The sequence below is a fragment of the Chiloscyllium punctatum genome, chromosome 8 (assembly GCF_047496795.1).
Source record: "Chiloscyllium punctatum isolate Juve2018m chromosome 8, sChiPun1.3, whole genome shotgun sequence".
Classification (NCBI taxonomy): Eukaryota; Metazoa; Chordata; class Chondrichthyes; order Orectolobiformes; family Hemiscylliidae; genus Chiloscyllium; species Chiloscyllium punctatum.
In genome coordinates this window covers 1,828,633-1,851,078 of record NC_092746.1, presented here as the reverse complement: position 1 = coordinate 1,851,078, position 22,446 = coordinate 1,828,633, and the positions used below count along the sequence as shown (strand labels likewise).

At 39.9% G+C, this 22,446-nt stretch overlaps 1 long non-coding RNA gene across 1 annotated transcript in view; it reads right to left on the bottom strand.

Moving 5' to 3' along the window:
• The window catches only part of LOC140480314 (uncharacterized), a 50,373-nt gene that overhangs the window by 27,251 nt on the left and 676 nt on the right, over nucleotides 1–22,446 (bottom strand). Inside the window, exon 2 of the long non-coding RNA XR_011961256.1 lies at nucleotides 18,903–18,996. This is a non-coding gene — a long non-coding RNA (uncharacterized lncRNA). The remainder of the gene's footprint in view (nucleotides 1–18,902; nucleotides 18,997–22,446) is intronic.

The following is a 22,446-nucleotide window of genomic DNA, read 5'->3' as shown; positions in this document are numbered from 1 at the left end:
GGGTCTGGGTGAGTTACCCTTTGGAGGGTGTGGACTTGTTGGGCCAAAGGGCCTGGTTCCATACTATAGGTAATCTAATCTAACCTTAATTAAAAGGTAGAGAGATCTTGATTAAGGTAATAGTGTTAAAACAGGACAGTAAAGGAAGATTTTACAAAATCACATGCACCATGAAATGAGCACATGGTCACGGTTGAAGCTGTCTTCAGGGGTACAGAACTTGGCTTCGAAGGCCGCCTTTGAGGATCCTTACCCTAAAATGTCTCTAACTATTGAAGTGTTCCCCACTGGGAGGGAACATTCCTGACAGGCAGTTGTTGAGAGGTGTCCATTCATTGTTTGTCATAGCATCTGCATTATCTCACCAATATTCCATGCCTTTGGGCATCCTTGTCTGCAGTATATGAAGTAGACAACATTGCCTGATACTCCTGTGACTATGTGTGGGTGGTGTTCCCACATATAATGGTAGTATCCATGTCAATGATCTGACATGCCTTGCAGAGGTTGCCATGGCAGGGTTGTCGGGTGTCGTGGTAACTTCTTCTGAAGGCTGGGTAGTTTGCTACAAACAATGATCTGTTTAAAGTTTGGTAGTTGTTTGAAGGAGAGGTGTGGTGGGATAGGAATGGCCCTGGTGAGCTGTTAGTCTCCTTAATGACACGTTGAAGGCTGTGAAGAACATGGCATAGTTTCTCCACTCTGGGAAAGTACTGGACGATTAAGGTACTCTATTGTTCATATCCTATGTCTGTCTTGTTGCAGTTTCTTGCTGTGGCACTTTGGAACTAGCAATCAATGAGCTGAGCATCATATCCTGCTCTGATGAGGTCAACTTTCAGCATCTTTAGATGGCTGTTGCATTCTTGCTTGTCAAAGCAGATCCTACAAATACGCAGAGCTAGTCCATAGGGGATGGTTTCTTTGACGTGTTTATGGTGGAAGCTACAGAAGTACAGCAGCATGGGGTTATCTTTGGGTGAATGGTAGAGTGAAGTACTGAGGTCTTCTTCCTTGATGGAGATGTGTGTGTCCAAGATGAGATTGGTTCTCAACAATAATCCATGGTAAGTCTGATGATGGGATGGAACTTGTTGATATAGTTGTGCCGTCATTTCAGTGATTCCTCAGATCAAAAATGTTGATGTATCTGGTGTGTAGTGTTGATCATTGGTCCTGTGTAGCAAAAAAGTGTTGCTTGAATTTGTGCATAAAAATGTAGATGTTTTGGGATGCAAGTGTGAGTTCCATGGCTGTTCCATGCATGTGGATGAAGAGCTGGTTGTCGATGGTGAAGACAGTGGTCAAGGATGAAGCAGATTAGTTGTAGAACAGCGTTTAGAAATTGAGTTAGAGAGAGAGAGAGACCTTCACAACTCCAAAAGAAAAAGTACTTTAGTACAAATGGAGTTGCCACTTTCATAAAAGAAAATGTCCTTTTGATAAAAGGAACTAGGCTGTGTGACAAATAAAGGTAAAAACAATGACTGCAGATGCTGGAAAGCAAATACTGGATTAGTGGTGCTGGAAGAGCACAACAGTTCAGGCAGCATCCAACGAGCTGCTCGTTGGATGCTGCCTGAACTGCTGTGCTCTTCCAGCACCACTAATCCAGTATGTGTGACAAATAAGACAACATTCAGCAAAAGAAAATTTCATGTCTAATTCCGTAGAAAGCTTGATAAATGCAGTAGAGCCAGAGATCATATGAAAAGCTTGCATTAAACATCCAACAAAATAGCACTGTTATAGAACGATTCATTAACCAAGATTTCACAGAAGGTAAAAGAATGGCAAGTCATTTGAGGTAATGAGTCACAGCACCACCCCTAGGTACAACTGGTACTGCAGATAAGTATTGGCATTTTTATAGTGCGTTTATTCAGAAATTCGCAATTCACTGAAATGTAAGGTTACAATCAATTGATTTTATCATAAAATAGATGACTGGGCAAATCTTGATGGAGAAATAATGCTGTGTGAAAAAGGCTGACTAATTTATACAGCAAATGTAAGGATTAAAAGAAACCGAATGTAATGAATCTTCAGAGTATGTTGGTTGATTTATATTGTTTCACCACAAAACAATCACATTGCTACTCTCCCCTGTAAGAAAGCTAGGGCTTGTAATCAAGAATGCAAGGACTTCTTACCAATGTGAAATTTGTAAATGCAATGCCAGTCAATCCCTCTAATGAAAAGGGAAATTTCAAACATTTTTCTTGTTTTTCATAAATCTTCAGACTTGTAAAAATCTCAATAATTTTTACCTTTAAAAAACTTTCTGCACTCCTTAAACCAATCACTCCTTCTCACTTTTGTTTTCCTTTACCCGTTTCAACTCTAATTTGCTCCCATTTTCCACTTTTTATTTCTTTTTCAAGCCTTCAATCTCATTGGTTAGAGAACTGATTAAGGATTAGAGGTTCCTGATGCCTTTTTGCACTTGCCATGCCATTATCTGCTGAAAGTGAGAATTGATAAAGGCACAAAATATTTTAAATATGTTCAGGAAAAATAAGTTGCAGTGCTTTTGTTATAAGATGCCCTTTTACATCAAGCATGATTTATTGTCTCCAGCTGTATGACGCAGAATGATTACTCTTAGATTTAAAAGTAGTGGTATTTCCTGTCAGAGAGCTAAGGGAACTTATAGAAACAGTCCATCACCCTATTTGATGCCTCAAATAACCATCCTGTATCTTAGCAGGAGGAGAATCCTTAAATATCTGCTAATCCCAGTTGCCATTTAACGATGTGGTAAAACAAGTAACTCCTAAGTAAACTCATATCTTATTATTTGACCTTCTGTATCATTCTTTTCCTGATATTATCTCACCATTTCCTTTCAATCAGTGTATTGGAATTTCTTTCTTTCAGTTCTTTTCCATGATATGAACTCTGCTAGCTTAGCCAGACCTTATTAATGAGATCTAATTTTATTTTAGAAGCTGATGGGAGTGTTGCCTTAATGAATTGCTGCAGTTCTTCTGGTATAGCTAGGCCTACAAGGCTGTTAAGGAGGGAGTTTTGAGATTGTGACCTAGCAATGACCAAGGAAGAGAAATAGATTTCCAAGTCAGTATACTGCTTGATTTGGAGGGAATAAGAATGCAGTCACGGTCCTATGTACATGTGGCCCTTGTTTTTGTATGTGGCACGGGCATGAGGGCCAGCTGCAGCCTTTTGAGTTTGGATTCCTGACCCAATTCCTCCTGCCTGCTCGGTTACTGCTCTTTCCTGGTATCACTGGAGGAAGCCCATTGGTAAGTTCATATCAGCACCCCAAAAATCTCCAAATTATCCCAATGATGGGAGAGGAAATAACAGTGACCAATCTTTCAGACACAAATGTTTATCTGCTGAAAGCCTGATTCTCAATCAAGCCCTTCATTTACTAAGTGTCTTACCTCTACAGTCCTGACACCCTTTTAATAAGCTTTTTTTTGTACTGGAAGAGAATCTGAATTTTCTTAGATAGTAGGCCTGTGTTTGCTGAAGAGAATCTCAGTGCAAAGGAAGCATTATGCATAAATAAGCACTCTTAAGCAAGAAAACTGAACTGGCATCTGCTGGAAGTCCAAATGTAGTTATTGGTATTTTTTTTCTATTTATTGTTTATCCTGGTTTTTCTTTCCTTTCTCCAGGCAAAACCCTTTCAGCTGAACATAAAATTGTATGAAGGTGGCACAGTAACAAATACTGTTGCTATCTAAACAATTAACCAAATTCAATACCATACTATCACAATGCTTCCTTCCCCTAAAGATTTTAGCACTGTACCCTGTTAGGGGCTCCTTGGATGCTGCCTGACCTCCTGTGCTTTTCCAGCGCCACTCTTTTTGACCCCTTTCAAGGCTATTGGCAGAATGCTACCAGAGCCTAAATGGTTAAATTAGGAGTATATATTGCATGAGGCTTAACTGATATGTTTACAATGATAATTGGATTCAACAAGAAAGATACAGATAGGTGATTTCTTCTGATGGGAAATACAGAACAAGGAACTAATGATGATATCAGAGGTAGTTCCCTTAGGTGTGAAATCAGGAAGCATTTTTCCACTCAAACTAGTAGAATTTTCTCACTCTAAAAGCTGTGGGCACTGACTGAAGGTGGCTTAACTCTGTTAGATTTTTTTGTTAGGTGTGAGCATTAAGGTATCGCATCAGCCATGATTGAATGGCGGAGTGGACTCGATGGGCCGAATGGCCTTACTTCCACTCCTATGTCTTATGGTCTTATGGTATTTGGAACAAGTGGTGTTAGGATAAGGTGATCCATGATTTAAATGAATGGATGAGTCTGACTGGAGTATTCTTGTTGGTCTGTTCCTCAATTTTGATTTTTTTTAAAGCTTGGTAAGATTAAATCCAGAAAACCACATGTAGACACAGAAGGCAGCCCTTGTCTGCCCTACCATTCAACAATATCACAGGTGATGTGATAATTCTCAAATCCACTTTCCTGCCTTTTCCTCATAACCTTTACTGACTGAATGTGGTGTTTTTTGAAAAAAAACACTTTCTGCTTGGAATATGCTCAACAACATAGCATTGGAAGCTTTCTGTGAGAAGGAATTCCACAGATTCATGACCCTCCAGTGAGAAATTGCTCTTCATCTCTACCTTAAATAGGTAACGCCTTACTCAGATTGTGCCCCCTGGTTCTTGAATTTCCTATTTTGTGTATTGCACAAGTTCTTAAGACAGTATATTCACTTCCGTCATCCAAGTCATTAAAACACAATTGGAAATAAACGTGGCCCTGTACTGGTCCTGCAGTATTCAACTATGGAAAGCTATCTTGAAAATTCATCCACTTTATCCCAAGTCTGTGTCTTGCATTTGTTGATCAGTCCTCTATCCATGCCAATATACTCTCACAACACCATGGATTATCATTACGTTAGAAGTCACACGACACCAGGTTATAGTCCAACAGGGTTTATTTGAAATCACAAGCTTTTGGAGAGCAATTCATTTGACAGGTGAAGTGGAGGAGAAGCACATTAGCACAGAATTTGTAGGCGGAGAGATCATTACAAGATAATTCTAGGTAATTAAGAGTATCGAAACATAGTATAAATGGTGTGAATGGAGTGCCAACAGATTGACTAACAAGTTTTTTCAGGTGATCAAAAGTGTCAAACAGTGTGAGTAAAAGGTCAATAGCTATGATCTGATTAACGCAGAGGGATAATTATAAAAGAACCAAGAATAAGATACTGCTAGAGACAAATCAAATGGCTGGAATAACATGATAGGTATAACAGTTGCATGTTGAGGATTTATCATAACAAGTAATCCAAAACTGTACAAATTAATTAGAGCTCATAACTGATTATCAAAGGTGATGGTGTCAAAACAGAACAGCAAGGAAGATTTTACAAACAATAGCGTGGTAGGATTACATGTAGCACAACATGAACCCAAGATCATAGTTGATGCAGTCTTCATGGGTGCGTGATTCTGCATTCAAAGGCAGTCTTGGAGGTTGCTTACCCGAAGATTGGAAGCAGATTGTCCTCAACTGCTGAAAGACGTTCTCATAAGAATGAGATACAATGCCCAGTTCCAAGGTCCTACAGCAAAAAGCTGTAACAACCTCCTCAGAAGTCAGACACAGGACGCAACCGTTAGAGTATCATTTGTCATCCAGTACTTCCCCAGTGCAGAGAAACTACGCCACGTTCTTTGCAGCCTTCAACATGTCATTGATGACAATGAACATCTCACCAGAGCCTTCCCAACGCCTGCACTTCTCACTTTCGAACAGCCACTAAACCTCAAACAGACTATCGTCTGCAGCAAACTACCCAACCTTCAGGAGAACAGTGACCAGAACGCCACACGACAGTGGCTCAGCAAACTCTAAGTCATGCCAGATCATCAACGTGGATACTACAATCACACATGGGAACACCACCCACCAGGTACACGATTGGTACTCATGTAACTCGGCCAATGTTGCCTATCTCATACACCGCAGGAAAAGATGCCCCGAGGCATGGTAGATTAGCAAGACAACCTAGATGCTCCAATAACAGATGAATGCACATGGTGTAACAAAATCGACAGGCAGAAGTGTTCCATCCCATTCAGGGAACACTTCAACAGTCAAGGACGTTCAGCCTCTGAGCTTTGGGTAAGCACCCTCCAATGCTTTCTTTGAGATACACAAGGAGAATCATGGAGCAGAAACTGATAGCCAAGTTCGGCACCCACAAAGATGGCCTCAACCATGATCCTGGGTTCATGTCGCACTACATGTTACCCCACCATACTGTTCTGTATTTGTAAATTCTTAGTTACTGTCCTGTTTTGACACTATCACCTTGATAACTAGTTATGATTTATCCACCATAGTTAGTTTGTACAGTTTTTTTATTACCTGTTATTGATTAAACCCTCGGCATGTGACTCATATGTATGATGTTATTTCAGCTATTTGGTTATCTCTAGCACCATCTTATTTTGGATTTTTTTTTGTAATTAATCGCTCTGAGAAAGTGAAGACTGCAGATGCTAGAGGTCAGAGTCAAGAGTGCGGACCTGATGAAGGGCTTGTGCCTGAAATGTTGATTCTCCTGCTCCTCAGATGCTGCCTGACCTGCTATTCTTTTCCAGCACCACACTCGTGACTATCTCTCTACCTTAAATTAATCAGATCATGGCAATAACACTTTACTCACAGCGTTTGACACTTTTGATCACCTTGTTATTCAGGCTGTCGACAGTCCACTCACACCATTTATATCATCTTCTGAAACTCTTTATCACCTAGAACTATCTTGTAATGATCGCTCCGCCTATAAATTCTGTGCCTATGTGCTTCGCTCCACTTCACCTGATGAAAGAGCAGCTCTCTGAAAACTTGTGATTTCAAATAAATCTCTTGGATTATAACCTGGTGTTGTGCAACTTCTACCTTTGTCCACCCCAGTCCAACACCAGCATCTCCGTATCTTATGATGTAGCCTTGTGTGATTTCATGTTGAATGCATTTTGGAAATTGAATATATTATATCTACCAGTTCCCCATCATATATCTTGTTGTTACTTCCTCAAAGAATTCTAATAAATTTATTGGGCATGTCTTCCTGAAGGGAATGCTTGATGATAGCTTATTTTTACATGAAACTTGAATGGAGCTTGCTTGCCCAAAACTTCCGCGTGACAAACTATTAGCTCAACCTGTTTGCATATGTCATGTAAAAACCGAGCATTTAGAAATACTGTACATCTTTTACAACAGACTAATATTTTCCCCAATGGCATTGGTTATGCTAACTGACTTGTAGTTACATTTTTCATCGCCCTTTTGAGCATTTGGCCAATTGTCTGGACTTTCCAGAATCTAAGGATTCTTTGGAAAATTAATGAGAGTCTGGCCATTATTTCAACAGCTACTTTCTTTAGTACCCTATAATAGAAGGCAAGAAGCCCAGGAGAACTATTGGCTTTTAGCCACATCTTCCCCTCACCGTTCCCCTCCCCCCCCACCCAGAATTGTTATTTAGTCTCACGATAATTATTGTATTTAATTACTCCCTCCTTTAGCCCCTCGATTATTTTGCATCTTTGGAATGCTACTAGTGTTGTCTACTGTGGAGACCATTGTAAAGTATTTCTTCAACTCCTCTTACAGTTCCTGATTTCCCATTATTTCCCAGCCTCACTGTCCACGTTCTCTTTGTCCTCTCTTTCCCTATTTATACATTTGAAGAAGTTCTTACTGGCTATTTTATATTACTTGCTAGTTTACAGTCAGTCTATTTTCTCACTTCTTTTTGGCCATCTATTCTTGGCTTTCCTTGGATTCCCTTTCTGGGCTGTTACTATTTTGCCAGCCCCTTTCCTGATCCAATATGGTAGCCATACATTGAAGAGAACAGTGAGCCTGAATGAGGAGAGGTTGAGAATTTAAAAGTCAAAATGGCAGGAACAGATCAGTCCTGGTGTTGTTCACAGAAGGGAAAAACAAACTTGGTGCGATTTAGGAGGGGAAAGAATGGACAAATTTAGACTGAGATAGAATGAGAATTCAAAAAGGAGGATGGAGAGTCTACTTTTATCATGACTCTAATGCCATAGAGTCAGAGGCAAAAAGCATGTAAACTGACCCTTCGGTCCAACTAGTCCATGCAAAAAATAATCCCAACCTAAACTAGTCCTATCTGCCTGCTCCTGGCTCACATCCCTCCAAACTCTTCCTATTCACCTTATACTCTCTGCAATTTGCATGCAGATTTGCTTCATTTCCTTTTCAGTATTCTATAGCCTGCAATGTACAGCCAGCATTACAATAGTTCCTCCAATGTTCCTTGAAACAAACCAAAGAGTCCCTCCTGCAATCCACAAAAACAATATATTTAAATCTACTTTATTTTTCTTTCCAAATCATCTCTTTGGTTTATCTCTTCTTTAAGTCTTCATCCTAGTCCAGCACTTCCTGTCAATTTAGGTATCCTTTTCAAGAGGATATTTATCCTAACCCTGTTTAGGTGCAACCTGTCCTTTACAGCTCCTTACAACACAACTGATTCTAATTCCATGTTTAAAGCCACACTTTCTACACTGTTTTTCCAGGCACACATTAACTGTAATTATCTTATTGTTCCTATTTGTGATCAATGTTCATCCATTGTTACAATATGGGCCTGTTGTGTTGTTTTACGGTTAGTATGTCAGTGCATCTTTAAGGGACATCCTCATGATCATTGTACTAGTCTATTACCTTCTGCTCTTTACATAATCTTTGAATAAATATCTTGTATATTTGTAGCACTAAAACAGACCTACTCGCAGAGCGCTTCAGAGAACATCTCCAGGACACCTGCACCAACCAACCCCACCGCCCAATGGCCAAACACTTCAACTGCCCTTCTCACACTGCTGAGGACATGCAGGTCTTGGGCCTTCTCTATCTCCACTCCCTTAACACCCGACGCACCTGGAGGAAGAACACCTCATCTTCTGCCTTGGGACCCTCCAACCCCAGGACATCAATGTGGATTTCACCAGTTTCCTCATTTCCCCTCCACCAACCTTACCCCAGTTCCAACCTTCCAGCTCAGCACCATCCTCATGGCCTGTCCCATCTGTCCATCTTACTTCCCACCTATCTGCACCACCCTCTTCTCTGACCTATCACCTTTATCCCCCACCTCCCTCTCCACCCCTGAGGCTCCCAGCCTCATTCCTGATTAAAGGCTTTTGCCCAAAATGTCAATTTTCCTGTTCCTTGGTTGCTGCCTGACCTGCTGTGCTTTTCCAGCACCACACACTCTATTCTAATCTCCAGCATCTGCAATACTCACCACTTTCTCCTGAAACAGATTTATTCTACAGTAAATATATCCAATGTTTATTAAATAAGCATAGCAAATTATTGATCAAGCTCCAGCCCATAGAGCTATTTCAGAAATGCTCATCCCTCATCCAACACATTCTGAAGCACAAGTCTAAATATTTTCAATAAGTATTGGTTCATTTATCAATGAAACAATTTCAAACAGTTCTTTGTAAGTATTGATTCATAGGAGTTTCTTGTTAGTCCTCTTGTTAAAGTTAACAATTTATTTCACTCATCTCAAGCAGACTAGTCTAGTTGGACAGGAACATGTATTTCAGAATCAGTCCTATTTAATGGAACCAAGAGAAAGGATAACTAATAAGTAAAATTTTATGTACTGGGGACATTTTGGAGCCTTAACATTTTGAAACAAATTAAATAAACCTTTGAATTAATCATTCATGCTTTAAAATAGATTTGAATGAGATACTTATTTTATTATCATCATTATCAGAATAAATATAAACAATTAGCCCTTGAACTAAAGGAAAAATGCTGTGGATGCTGGAAATCTGAAACAAACAGAATACTGAAGACACTCAGTAGGTCTGGCAGCATCTGTGGAGAGAGAAATAGAGTTAACATTTTGAGTCTGGTATAACTCTTTTTCAGAACTTTGAACTGTACCACTGAGATTGATATATAAAATAGACAACAGTATTTCTTCCTCTGATATTCAATTCTGTATTATTGGCTTGAGCTCTATTCCTATAAAGCTACAAAGGTGCTTGAGTTATGCATGCAGTTCAAAACAGAACATACAGGGGACAGAAAGCCATCACACAAGCAGTCTCTTTCAGCTATACAAGTGTGCAGTGCAACAAACAGGCTGCACTACAGATTTGTGATTTATTACAAAGCATGAACTTTGAATCTGCTAGGTGTGGCAATGCTTACTTTTCCTCAAGTATTGACTCCTCTCCTATGACTGGCAGCACTCCAGTACTTAACCCAAGTATATGTTCTTCCTGTTTGAATCTAAACAACTGATTACTAAATGTCTTATTAAGCTTCACTGGAATCAATGTCATTAATGAAAACAGTGAAGTTCTGAAGGATACTTCTTTTATCCCAGTACCAATAGCTCAGATGTCAGAAGAATCAATCCCCTCTGAACAAAAGCATCAGCCCTCAATGGCAAAAATCAAAAGGTTAAAATTGAAACATACAGCATCCTTGCAATCTCTACCAAAAGCCCTGGTAACAAATTACCCTGGTGCCAGACCAGACTGCATAGTTAGGAAATCATCCAACAATATTCTGCAGATGCAAGATTCAATCAATCAATCAATGTGATTGAAGCTAACTGCACACTGGAAACAAATCCATTGCCTGTATATGCAGTTGAGGCACTGTCAACAATCTTCTTTGAAAACAACCATCACTTCTGAATTTCCAGACTTTAAACCAAGGCGATTTTTAAAAGTAATCTTAGGCAATATTAAATTTACTAGCGGTAACACACACAGTCCTGGCTATATCTTTCTATTTGACCTGGACATCTTGAATTTAAGTTTTGCCTGACTGTTACACTTCCTAATTACTACTTTTTTCCTACATCAGGAAATCTTTTCGATCTATTCCCTTATACAAGCAATTTTCCATCACAAATATTCAATTTCTATTTCAACATACTGTTCAATTTGTTAAACATTTTACACTTCTGTAGAGGTTTAAATTCTGAATGAAAGTAATTAACAATACCTGGCATTGCCTGCATACTATAATTGCGATGATGCCAGTCAGATGTGGACCCAGCATAATTGCAATTAGACAGAAATCCTGCTTGTTACCCTTTTGGGGACACTTACAGCAGTATTCCCTCTGCAGGTTTCAGACATATCATGAAGTTCAAATGGTACTCAGGAGTCTGCACAATGATTAAAACAGTGAGTCACTCACCCAACATTTTGTTTTAACTGGCCAATTAATGGTGAGCCTGCTCTTTGGCCATTCAGTTAAGGGCAATGGACTGGAAGTAGTAATGCAAAGTCCTCACAGATAAATGATGATAGGAGCACCCTTCCTCCAACTGATCTGACCAACTCCTTGCAATTGGCCTTAAGTGGCTATTAATTAGTTGGATGGGTACACTGGATGACAATGATTGGGAAACTCAACAGTTATTCAGCTATTGAATTGAGGTAAATTGTATCTCCATCATTTTTAAAAGTAGTTCTTTTATAACTCCTGTTAAAGAATTGTTTGCAACTAATTTAGTCTAAATTAAATATTGCTACAACAAATAATGTGTGTCACTACATTCTCATTTGCAGTATTGGAAAGATTTATTAAAAGGCTAGCACACCCTGTTCTGTAGTTTATGTTACCTGAACTGTTTGTATCTACTTCAGTATTATGGAGTAGCCAATGTTCAAATGAAATATGTGCAAAGAGTTTGTTAGTCAAGTGAACAAGCTGAAAAAGGTGAGACCTGACATTCTACTAATGAAGCTGCTGCATAGGGGCATCTGTCAATGGTTAAATACCATACTAATTCAGCAAAGTACCTGGATTACAGGAATATATAGTTGGTTGGTCAGATCAACGCCAATGGAATTCAGTCTAGATAAGTGTGAAGTGATGAACTTTGGCAAGATTACCAAGGTAAGGGAATACATGATGAATGGTAGGACACTAGAAGTACTGAGGATCAGATGGTGCTTGGTACGCACATCAACAGATAGATAGTGATTAAGGAGGCAAATGGGATACTTACTGTTATTAGTTTAGATAGAGTACAAGAGCAGGGAGGCAATGCTGGAACTGTATAAAATGTTGGTTAGGCTGCTGCTAAAAAGTGTGTGTGCAATGTAGAAGCATTGTAATATTGCATGCAGTTCTGCAATTCATATTATAGGACAGGTGTTATTGCACTGGAGGGGGTGCAGAAGAGAAATTGTTTGGATGTTGCTTGAACTAGAGAATTTTAATATGAAGCAAGATTGGATAACCAGGGGTTACTTGCATTGGGAAGTCAGGTGAGGGGGGTTAGTGTGGGATCGCATGATTGAGAGCAGAGGGATCTTGGTGTCCATGTACACAGATCTCTGAAAGTTGCCACCCAGGTAAATAGTGCAGTGAAGAAGGCATATGGCGTACTGGCTTTTATTGGTAGAGGAATTGAGTTCCGGAGTCCTGAGGTCATGCTGCAGTTGTATAAGACTCTGGTGCGGCCGCATCTGGAATATTGTGTGCAGTTTTGGTCGCCATACTATAGGAAGGATGTGGAGGCACTGGAACGGGTGCAGAGGAAGTTTACCAGGATGTTGCCTGGTATGGTAGGAAGATCCTATGAGGAAAGGCTGAGGCACTTGGGGTTGTTTTCATTGGAGAAAAGAAGGTTTAGGGGTGACTTGATAGAGGTGTACAAGATGATTAGAGGGTTAGATAGGGTTGACAGTGAGAACCTTTTTCCACGTATGGAGTCAGCTATTACAAGGGGGCATAGCTTTAAATTAAGGGGGGGTAGATATAGGACTGATGTTAGGGGTAGGTTCTTCACTCAGCGAGTCGTAAATTCATTGAATGCCCTGCCAGTAGCAGTGGTGGACTCTCCCTCTTTATGGGCATTGGATAGGTATATGGAGGATAGTGGGTTAGTGTAGGTTAGGTGGGCTTTGATCGGCGCAACATCGAGGGCCGAAGGGCCTGTACTGCGCTGTATTCTTCTATGTTCTATGTATAAAATTAAGTGCATAGATAGTGTAGACAGGAAGGAATGTTTCCCCTTGGTACAGGGATTGACGACCAGGAGACATGGTTTTAAATTAGAGTTAAAGAAAAGATAGGAGGGAAATATCTTTCATCCAGAAGCCGATGGGAATCTAGAACATACTGCCTGTAATAAGTAGAGGCAGAAACCCTCAAAATGTTAGTAGTATTTAGATGTGCACTTACAATGCCACGGCATTCAAAGCTATGGCTCTATTACTGGAAAATGGGATTAGAAATAGTTAGATGGTTGTTTCTGACTGTCACAGATTTGATGAGCTAAAGGGCCTTCCTCTGTGTTGTAGATCTCTAGGAATCCAGGTATATAAATCATGTTGTTACTTCCAGACGTAAATTTATCAAAGATTCTTTCAGAATTGTCTCTTTGGCTTGTTTTATAGGGAATATTCAAAATTCATATTTATTGCACATTTCCAGAGATTTCTGAAATATCAGCCCAGTTCGGATGGTTGTATCTTGAGTAGTGATGGCTATCCCCTTTGGATCTGTTTGATGACATCAGTGAGGAATGACAAGAGCATTGCAAACAAGTGGTACAATGCAGTTCAGAGCTTGACAGGGGTATTCATCAAGCAAATCATTGGCTTGTTGAAAAGGTGCTTCTGTTGTCTTGATCAATCTGGAGCTGATCTGCAGAATAAACCCGGTGAACATGAATAGTTGTGGATCCTGAGCACTTTATAACGTGGCAACATAAAGAACTGTTGCAGCAGGAACAGTCCTGCTCAAATGATGAGTTGGATGTGCATAAACAGAAGCCAGGACTGGGTGGGAAGCCAGGACTGGATGTCAGAGCCATGGACAGAAGTGTATTGGAGACCAAAATCAACCTAATATGCATTAGGCACTGACAGGAGACCTTTTCTCAGGTGGAAATGGCTATCATGAAGGGGCATAAATTGTAGGGTGATTTGAGGAAGGTTTAAGGGAGAGGTCAGAGGTAGGTTCTTTACAGAGTGGTGGGTGTGTGGAATGCACTGCCAGTAGTGGAAGTAGAGTCAATTACGTTAGGGACATTTAAGCTATTCTTGGATAGGCACATAGATGATAGTTTTCTCAGAGTAGGATAAAAGGTCAGCACAACATTGAGGGCCAAAGGGCCTGTACTGTGCTATACTGTTCTATGTTCTATTAAGACCATGACTCAATTCTGGAATTCTACTACCTGTTTGGGATTCCTACCAACCCCTGCCATCATTCCTGGAGAGCTAACACTGAAAGTACATTTGTTTAGAGGTACAATAGTAGCTGTGCATATTTGCTATTGATCCCTTCCGAATCTGTATCACATTTGAGCATATATCAATTAGCATACCATGTCTGGAAAATCACCATCCTTACAAGGCTTTGAATTCATCTACAACATTTTAATCATCCTTGAGTGTAATGGACAGTCTTCTTTATAATGTATAGATACCAGTTGAGACTGCTATTTAGCTGTGTGCCATAGACTAGTGCATTCAAAACTGAGCCCTAAAAATGAACATTTAGGAGAGATTGAACATACTTATTGTGAAAATGTCAAAGAAAATATTCCTAATTCTTTGAATTTTATTGCATACCACACATTTTGTTAGGTTAGTCTAAACAACCACTCATAATACATACACAAAAGTAAAATCAATATATACGCAATATCTATGTGGCAAAAGTCACGGCCATGATGCAAAGCCATTGGTTTGTCCAGGAAGTTCTTTAATAGCTGTCTACACTGGTTACATTCTCAACTGAGAGCAATTTTCACCAATGAAAGGCTTCAAATCTCAAGTGCTCACATCTCTTGGCCTGCTGCTGGCAACTTAGGTTTTAATTAGAATCAAGAAAGAGCCAGCTCCCAACATTTGTGGCTCCAACTTTGAAAGGTATGTCACAGATAAGATATCACCCATTGACTGAAGTGATACTTATTCTATTGGATATCTGGAACTCGTTGCACCTCATCTATGTGTCCAGTCTCTCTGTGGCCATAGGCAGTTAGTTAGTGTCAGCAGTCTGTAATGATGTTGCAAAATGCTGTTATAACACATTGGTGGTGTCTTTCAACCAGAAGGCCCAGGTTCAAGTCTTACCAGAGGCATGTCATAACACATCAGAACAAGTTATTTAAAAAGATTGATGAGGATGTGACAGGGCATTAAATTAAGTATTTCGTACTCCTCCAAGTCAAATAAAAAGAGGCGTTGAGTTGGGGTGGAGATGTGAGTCATATGTAGCAACACTGGCTGCTATCCCTTCTCTCTGGCATGTTGCATGTTGAGTTTAATAGTAGTAACTTGACAGAAATTAGCAAGTTCAACAAGGTGATCCAGAATGGAACTTCGGGAAAGTACAGCTAGAATAAACCTATCAAGTATTGCTTTTTTTTAAAATAAAATTTAAACTGGTAAACTGATTCACTTTAGTGCTTTTCCAAATTTTAACTTTATATTAACTAAACAAATTTTTCCATAACATGCAATAGTTTCTGTATGAAATGTAAGTAAGTTAAAACCAACATTTCAGTGCAAGATAAACTTGCTCACTGATGCTTTTTAAAGAAAGCTATTTTACTGGAATATGTATGCTCCAGAAAAATGTGCAATTTGTACTTTTATTCTTAGCTATTTGCCACAGGAACAAAGGTTTGTGGTTCAAAATGACACTTAGCAAGAATTCAGTCTAACGTGTACTTTTATCATTGTATAAAGGCAACTTAAATACAGCTCTGACAAGAACAATTCCAAACACACAAGACAAAGTTGCCACTAAAAATATGGATTTTATTTCAAATTGAGATAGCAGTCCCGATGCCTTTTCTGACACCAATTTCATTTTTTCTCTTTTGGGTTTTTTTTTGCTTATTTGTAATCTACTTGAGCAAATAACTGGGTGGACAGCACAAAACCAGACACAGCACGTGCAGAGCTGCCAAATAAGGTCTTTCAATGGAAATGAGTGACACCACAAAGTGACCTCAAAGGGTCAGTGTAAATGGAGACCAAACAAAGATCACTTACCCGCATTGAGACAAGGCATAACAGCAGGAATTCAGGTAAGTCAGCAGTTGCCAAAAAGTTATTTAAATCCCAGCTGGATGATTGGAAGGAGATGGGTTGTGCATTTGTGATTTGTATAGGAGACTAAGTGTTAGAAAAGAAAATCAAAGCACAGACGAGGAAGCCATTGATATTGCTCAGAAAATATTAACTAAAGGCACATTTGGAATGGAATCAGGAGGAAGTGAAAGATCTTAAAGCATGCAGAGATGAAGTCTGGCATGAATATAATACACTCGTAATGGAACACAAAAAGCATCTTAATAAAATTCTTGAATAAACCAAAAGGATAGTCAATAAAAACAAAAAATAAATTTTGGAGAGAGACAGAGTCTGAATGTTACACGTCACAACATTTGTTTAGCCAGACACTTGGGAGGGGGGAAAAAAAAATCAAACTAGTTATTAAACAAAGTATTTGCAAATAAACAACTGTTTTATGTTAGAATGGTTTGACAGCATACTACCAATGTCCCATCACATTATATACTTTCATCCTGGTGTAATCCAAACCCTTTAGGACCCATCAGGTACTTCATTCATAAGGTTATACATGAATTTACCTCTGTATTCCACAATATCAGAACAGCCAAATCACTACAGACAAGTTGGTGTCAATGCAAATTTTGCAACTTTAGGAACAAGCAACAGAGAGACTTTGATAGTAACAATACCATTCCTAATCCTGCCCAATCCTAGTCTTGGCAATACTTCCCCAAGTCTCTTGTAACTTTAGTTTGGTTCCTGAGTGCAGACGATCAGTCTTTGTTTTTACATGCCAGTCACTTCTTCCTTGTCTCCAGAAGATCCAAGAGATGGATCTGTAGGTAAGTCCTGTATTTAATACCTTTTTGGATGGTTTTCTGGTACTTTCTGTAATTCTGGCTAATCAGGAAAACTTGCTGAATGGTTTGAAATATTATCAAACATTTGGATTGCTTGCTAATATTTGTGTAGCAAGGCCTGCATGCCTTTATTGTTTTCAGTTAAAAAGATGCATTACTCCTTTGTTTGGTTGAACTGTTGATGCGATATGTGCTTTTCAACTCTACTAATGTTAGCACCTAGCTGCTGTATCTAATTTCTGGGTTTGCAATTTGCAGAGCTTTACTTGGTCAACATGTCCCATACTCTAGCATTTCTTGCTGTTTGGCCAAGTTGGCAATCTACTTGTGCTTTAGCAGCCATGAGGCTGCTTCACTGGCATTTGCAGCAGAGGTGGAGACAGTCTGCAGAACGTTATGCCCCATTGCCTCTGATGATTGGTGTTTGTTCTCATGTTCAGGGTATTAGTTGGCTCTGGCTGAGGGTATCCTGTTGTGGTGCAGGGGGCGCTCACCATGGCCTCAGCTACTGGAGATACTTACCACAGGCAAAGGACAGAAGAACGATAGATGGCCATTGCAGTACCATCAAAATGACAGCCAACCATCTCAGGGATATCACTTCTGGTCTGCCAATGCAAGAGGGCCCTCAACAACTCCCAGAGTGAGGTCTTACTGCATAATCCCATTCTTGCCACACCATCACTGAATGGTGTCCATACTCAGAGTGATAGAATACAATCCAAGCACTTATCCAACAATGGCTGACTGTTCTACAGAACTAGCACTCCATGGAGGAAACCATGTATTTGGCATGGCTACAACAGGGCAGAAGTCATCGCCTGGATGGACTGAGCATTAGCTCTGGCATTTATTAGCTATTCCCCTGCATCTCCAGAAGGTCACTTGTAGCTATGACAGGTGGCCCATCATGAGAACAGGGATTTGCATGGGATGAGTCTACTGTAGATTGCAAATTGTCAGAACTTTTGACTCTCCAGTCACCATCAACTGCTGTGACATGTTCAGAGTCTAATCCTGAGCACGTTCCCACTAAGGTGATTACCTCTGTGCTGAGAGACTGTGGGTGATAGTGGTGACAATGCATCCTCCAAGTCTTCAACTTCATTATCCTTAGAAGTGGAGTGCTAACTTACTGACCGATGAGTGGCTGTCGCTCCAGAATGAGGGTCCATGGTGGAGAACACAAAGGCAGCAAATAATAAGCAAAACCCCATTCCCATTTCTGGATTATATGTGCTCTTTATACAGGATTAGTGGTGCTGGAAGAGCACAGCAGTTCAGGCAGCATCCAACAAGCAGCGAAATCGACGTTTCGGGCAAAAGCCCTTCATCAGTATTTGGTTTTCAGCATCTGCAGTCATTGTTTTTACCTTCCTGTGCTCTTTATACATCCAGTTCTTAACATTGGGTTGAATATACATTCCTCTGCTATCTTGTGACTCCTGTCTCCCCATTCACAACCACCCTTTCCACACCCATTTGCATTGTCTCCTCTTCTGAAAAGGTAAAAATCAGTTTTGAGACTCCCACTCCCATCCCCACCAGTCACCTAGTATTGTGCTATTAAGTCCTGAAAGTGCATCTAACAATTGAATATCTTCTGACTGAGCAACTAACCCCAATATGTGCATGCAGCTTATGACAGCATATGGCCACTCTAAGTGATTTACACAATTTTCTGCAACTTGTACAACTTTGTCTGCATGAATGGATTCCCATTCATTCAGGCCGGCATCATTTTACACCTGGTGAAAACTTTTAGACAGCAGATTCCCACCTGACATAACTCTTCAAATGCACACATATGCCCTCATGGGAGCCACTCTGCTGAAACCCCATTGCACAACATATCCAGTGCTCCACCAGGTTGTTATTAACTCTTTTAGTACTAGAACTGATTTCATTTGTGGATCCCACGGTTGCTAACCTCCAAATGTTGGCTTGGTCATGCAGGGAGGTCTTCTGGTGCCATCACTGAGGAACCGTATCTCCCTCCTTTCCCAAAACACCTGGAGGAGAACCTGCAAGGAGATAACTGAATGAGACCTTACGTTGTTTACTCAGACATGCCTCAGTATTCTCAGGGATTCTGAGGTCCAAAAGTGAGAGATAAGTGGCAGTTTAAGGTTCAAAGTTGCAGTCCTCTAAAAAGCTGCTGCTCACTCACAGGAACTGGATGCCGTTTATGAAAGGTTCCCAGACATTCAATCCTGTGATCTGATGGCAAGGTTATTCATTTCCTGCTTACATATGCAGCAAATAGGCAAGCCCAGAGCATCTCCAAATCTAATTGACTGGTTGCTGTGCAATTGCACACAGCCAAGCCCAAGCACAGGTCTCCAAATGTTACAATGGAAACTCACCAACGCAATTAAAATCTCACTCTTAGTCTTATCTTTAAAATGATTTGTTTCCTCATCAATTGTGAGCCTGCAGGTTGGAATGTTATTAAGCCACATTGCATCTACAGACTAAAATGTTCCTATTGAAAAAGATGCATCACTCTCTTTCCATTGCTCTTTATCAAAGAACATAAGTATTCTCTCTATTCTTTAGAAATTGGGTCCTTGCCAGAGTCTTCAATCAATTGGATGGACTCTACCTGACATACTTTCAAAGACTGTATGTATACTGGGAGTCAAACAGGTGTCATGTGAATACCAATGGCATAATATCTTCATCCCCACCCATCTCAATCAATCATGCAACTCTCTTTGACACATCATAGCATATATCTGAAGTTCTTTTGATCTATTTTCAGAGTTGTTTATCATGAAAAAAGGAGGATTTAATTAACCTCTATATAGCCCAGTCTCTTCTATACCATATTCAAAAATGTTGCTTACAAAAGTACACTATTTTGAGTAAGCACTTGATTCTTATTAGCTTAATTGTTTGGCTGCATTAACTTTATCCTGGATCTTCCCCTGCTCCTACATCAATTCAAAAAAAAAGTATTCAGCTGTTCCATTACCTCAACGTGTTACTGTTGGTACACCCAGCTGTAGATCCTATTTCTAGCAATTCTGCCAATTCTCATTTCCTTCATCATTTAAATTGATGCTTACATTCCCCCATCTGTTCAGACACTTCTGTTTTCCATTTTAGTAATAATTCCAGTACTAATTAATGTGGTCAGGTGTATTCCCTCCAACTTGACTTAGAGAAGTCTTCTCCTATATGCAATAAATAATCACATATCATAGTACTGGTATAGTTAAGATTAATGGCAGACAATTTAACAAGAATCATAGAGAGGAGCCTCCATCAATGTCACCATCTTCAATCAAGGTGGGGCCCAGAACATCAGTGCAAAAGACAAGTTTGAAGGATTTGCAAACATCTTCAGTAAGAAGTATCCAGTAGTCCACCTTTGGGAGTTTTTTATTTTGCAGTCTATTTGAAACCTGCACCATCACAGATGATGGTTTTCAGACAATTCAATTCATGTGATTAAAGAGATAACCAAGGACACTGGATACAGCAACGACCACTTGATTTCACAATACTCCAGCTGTGGTTGTGAGAATGTGTTCTGGAAACTAGAACAAGCCAAACCCCTAGCTAAGCTGTACTAGCAAACCACAGCATTGGAATCTAACCATGAAGGTGGAAAATTGCCCAGGTATATCCTCTCCACAAAAAGCAGAACACATCTAATCCAGTCAATTAAAGAAAAAAAAAAGAATTGCAGATGCTTGAAATCAGAAACAAAAAAACAAGCAAGTTGCTGGAAAAACTTAGCAAGTCTGACAGCACCTGTGGAGAGAAAGCAGAGTTACCTTTTCAGGTCTGGTGACTCTTCCTTGAACATATTCTGTTTTAATTCTAATCAATTCAAGTCCTATTGCAATTGTACTTGCAACTATAAAAGTGGTGAAAAGTATTGCTGATGTTGCTCTGAAGTGACACTTACCAACTGCTTAACAATGCTAATAAGTACCCAATTTGGGTTTGCTGATGATGGTATTGTAATGTGATGGGTAAAGTGTTGTGGAGGGAATCAGTGTGGCAGATGATTAGTTTAGAAAGATGAAGCAAGCCAACATGATTGGCTATGCTAATGTTATTTGACAAGTGTGAGAAGAACAACTGAACAAGATGCAGAAGAACAAAGTTGTGGGGAGTCAGGGAAGACATTTTGCTGGCTTCCACAGTTTTGATTTTGCACAATTAAATTTTATTTCATGAAGGTCTCCTGGTAACTTTTTAATAGAAAATTGGGTGATTCTTCCACAACAAGTTGTGCAAGGCACCACATACAACCCAGACTTAGATACAGCCTTGGCCCAAAATGAAGAGAACTAAATTGTAGAGGTGAGGCGAAAATGGTTAGTGCTCAACACTAGAGTTTGATTCTAGCCTTGGGCGACTGTCTGCATGGAGTTTGGACATTCTCTCCATGGGTTTTCTTTGGGTGCTCTGGTTTCCACCCACAGTACAAAAATGCACGGGTTTGGCGGATTGGCCATGCTAAAAGAAATTGCTACATAATTGTGCAGGATAGGTGGGTCAGCCATGTTAAAAATCCCATGAGGGATTACAGGGATGTGTGGCATGGCAGATTTGGGTGGGATGCTCTTTGGAGCTTTGGTGCAGACTGATGGTCTGACTGCCTCTTTCTGTACTTATAAGCATTCTATGATTTCACCACAGCAGCTGACCAAGTGAGGAATTGAAGAACTGAATTAGCCACAAATACTGCAGTAACAAGAAGTGGTCAGAAATAGAAAATTTAAATAGCTTACCTTGTTTCCCCAAAAGATTGTCTACCGTGTACAAGGAACAATTCAGGAATGATAAAATAATCCCCACTAGCACACCTCTGATACTCAAGAAACTCAACACCATCCAGGCACTCCCTCCAACACTGGTTCTGCATGTCACTGCCATGGTGCATCTACAATATGCCTTGCAGTTCTGCACAATAGCTTCTTTGACAGCATCTTCCAGACATGATTCTACCTATACCCCTCAACACAAGAATAGCAATTCCCAAACATTTCCCAATGACCCCACTTTTGAGACTTCAAAATTATCATGACCCCCTCAGAATTGAGACTGGTGTTCTTGGGTTGGTCATGGAAGGTATTTCTCTTATCTCCACCTACACCCTGAAGCATAGGTGGAGATAAGAGCAACTAGATCTCTCCTGTCCAGATGGAAAAAAGTCTTTGGCCTTTCTTGTTTTTACCCTCCTGACAAGCCTCACCAAATCACAGAAAGAAGCCACTGTATATGAAGTATTAAGATGCTTTGAGATAGAATAAGGCACTAATACATTAAAATTAATAATTTTGTTTTAAAATTGAAACATATACAGGACAAAATGACACAGCTCTTTGAAATTCAACAATCCGACCTCACTCTAGTTTTGCTATTGCCCCTATCCAACTATATTTTGGATAGCATTTCTCTCTACCCCACTCGCAAACCACTACAAGTGTTTAATTTATAAATTCTGTTATACT